The sequence below is a fragment of the Myotis davidii genome, unplaced genomic scaffold, assembly GCF_000327345.1.
Source record: "Myotis davidii unplaced genomic scaffold, ASM32734v1 scaffold299, whole genome shotgun sequence".
In the NCBI taxonomy this organism is placed as follows: domain Eukaryota; kingdom Metazoa; phylum Chordata; class Mammalia; order Chiroptera; family Vespertilionidae; genus Myotis; species Myotis davidii.
The window spans coordinates 2,932,895-2,935,896 of NW_006293088.1; the positions used below are offsets into that span (position 1 = coordinate 2,932,895).

The following is a 3,002-nucleotide window of genomic DNA, read 5'->3' on the forward strand; positions in this document are numbered from 1 at the left end:
GTTCGATTCCGGTCAAGGGCATGTACCTGGGTTGCGGGCACATCCCCCGTGGGAGATGTGCAGGAGGCAGCTGACCGATGTTTCTCTCTCAACGATGTTTCAAACTTTCTATATCTCTCGCTTCCTCTCTGTAAAAAATCAATAAAATATATATAAAAAAAGTGTGTCCTGGGAAAAGGGACACGGAGGCACTCTGCCCACCTCCTGTCTCGGAGGCACAAGGGAAGCCAGTCGCAGCGAGGCAGGGCTGCCCTGTGCCCTGCCCGAGACACTCATGGAAAAGAGGGAACGTGCCCAGGGCCCTGCCCGTAAAGACCTGGGCTTGGTCCAGGCTCTGCTAATTCACCGGCTCCTCCCAGGCTTCAGGTTTCCCCGCCCATTGGATGCAGATCATGAAGCCCCTCTCCTTTGTCCTAAGGGTTGAGGGGACTGTACAGATGGGAAGCTTGTTCCAGCCCTGTGAGCACCCCACTACAGACTCAGGGGGGCCTGTTCAACTGCAGGGGGCTGGGCGTCACCCCGGAGCTCCTGACCCAGCAGGTGAGGGGTCCGTTCCCCGAATTTGCATCCTCTGCAAAGCTCCCCAGGCTGCCGGTTCAAAGGCCACACGCTGAGAACTGCTCTGCTAGCCCGCATCTCACCTGCTCCATGCCTTCGGACCAGACCATAGTTCTCAAAGTGTGGCGCCCTGACCAGAGTGTCAGCATTGCCGGGAAACGCGGAAGAAATGTAAATTCTTGGGCCCCACCGCAGACCTGCTGAATCAGACACCCGGGTGGGGCCAGGGCCCAGGCGGCTGTGTTTGAACAGGCCCCCAGGGATGCTGAGGTGGCTGAAGTGTGAAAACCTCCAGGGGACCTGAGGTGAGTCAGGAGACCCAGCAGTAATGCTGCAGCCCATCCCAGGACCTGCCTTCGGTTCTAATCTAGACAATAGGCCGGAAGGTGGACAGGTCCTGGCCGGGGCAGGAATGAGGAGAAGGCCCGAGGCCCAGGGCAGGCGTGCAGGAAGGGGGCCAGAGAGCGGGAGGAGGGGCAGCAGCCTTTTAAAGAGAAGCCAAGAGAGAAACCGACGTAGGAATAAGAGACTGGTGGGGCCGACCTAGTGCGGAGGAGGAAGAGTGGGGAGGGTGGGGCTTCTGTCAGGATGAAAGGGCTCCAGAAATGCGGGCGGATTCCTGCGGGGACACCAGATGACAGCTTGCGGTGGAGGTGGCTTGGAGCAGCGGGCAGGGCCCCAGGGCCACACTGGTGTCTGGTAGTCAGACCCGACTCATGACCAAGCTGCTCACTTAGAACTTACCTCGCGCCTGCCAGGCTGAACCCCAAGGTCGCCCACCAGCAAACAAGGTGGCTGAGCAGTCCCTGGGAACCCCCTTCCCCGCTAGCCACCCCACACTCCCGGGATCTTCTGCCTACAATTCCCATAACCCATGGGAATGTCCAGGAAAATTTGGCATCTACTAGTAAGTGGTATTTCTGTCTTTCTTTTTCTTAATTCTCACCCGAGGATATTTTTCCACTGGTTTTTAGAGAGAATGGCAGGGAGGGGGAGAGACAGAGAGAAACACTGATGTGAGAGAGGCATTTCGAGCGGTTGTTTCCCACACGTGCCCTGACCGGGGCTGGGGATCGAGCCTGCAACCGAGGTTCGTGCCCTTGACTGGAATCAAACCCAGGACCCTTCAGTCTGCAGGCCAACGCTCTATAAATGATATTTCTTGAGCTCCCTCTCCTGCCCCTAAGGGATATATTTTTTTCCCATTGGATCACGTGTCCTGATGTGTGAATCTGGGTCACCGAGGTCCTGGCTCTGCTATTTGGAGAAGCAGCTGAACAAGGCTGTGTGGTTAGGCTGTGTGGTTAGGATGGAAAGATCAAGGCAGGAGGATGCATCCTAATGAAGACCCATGCTACATGAATGTCCACGTACTCCCATGTGTGTGCTCGTGTGGCCCTTCTCTGGCCCCCTGTACCAGTAATTGGCATTTCCTATTGGTCTCTGCGTGGTTTCCATGGTGATGGCTGCCCAGGGCTGCCCTAGGCTAGCAGGATGCCTGACTAGGCACCGGGGGACCCTGAGGGGTTGAGCTGCCACCCTGGAACATGGAAATGACATCTCGTTCCAGCTGGTGCCCTGACAGCAAAGGAGCCGCCCCCCTGCCTTGGGTCCCTGGTTGTCATCCTTCATCGCCGCTACCAGGGCCACCTCAGGTTTGGGTAAAAAACAGTCATTTACCAAGTATCCGTTCTGCAATGGACATGTCACATACACGACCACATTTTCATTTTCCAGAGGACACCAAGCGAGGAGACAGCTTGTCTAAGATCACACAGTGAGAGAACAGCAGAGCCCAGAGAGAACATCGCCACCTTTCAGGTCTTCTGCCTGCCAAACCCATCCCTGCCCCAGGGCCTTTGCACTTGCTGTTCCCACTGTCCTTCAAGCTCTCCTGTCCCCGCTCTTCCCCCCAGCTCTACCCTGTCATTCAGGCCTTAGCTGAACACCATCTCCTTGGAGACTCCATTCTGACCACCCCATAGAAAGTTACACTTCCTTACCTCTTCACCGTGTTTTATTCCTTTATAGCACTTGCGTTTTTATCATCTGTTTTCCCCACTAGGACAGAAAAAGTCTCATGCAAGCTGACAACTTTGTCTCTTTATTCATGTCCCCAAGTGTCTGGCCCAGAAAAGTAACAACAGCTAACACTTTTTTAATATTTGACACTTTCTATGTGACAGGTGCTGGGCTAAACGTATGAATCAACTCATCTAATCCTCTCAACAAACCTTTGAGGAAGGTACCGTCACATCCCCATTTTAAGTGGAGGAGCCAGGATTCAAACCCAGGCAGATGGGCTTCAGAGTCTGCCTGGCACATAGCAGGTGTTCGATGAATGAATAAATGAATGAATAAATGAATGATCCATCTCAGAGCCCGCCCTCTCCCCCACCCCGGTGCACCGTTGCCCGGGTCTCCCACCCAGGCCTCACCGCCTT

General features: G+C 55.0%; 1 protein-coding gene across 2 annotated transcripts in view; it reads right to left on the minus strand.

The window, feature by feature from the left end:
- FBLIM1 (filamin binding LIM protein 1) overlaps positions 1-3,002 on the minus strand; it is an 18,360-nt gene that overhangs the window by 14,491 nt on the left and 867 nt on the right. The gene's annotated exons all lie outside the window — the stretch shown is intronic.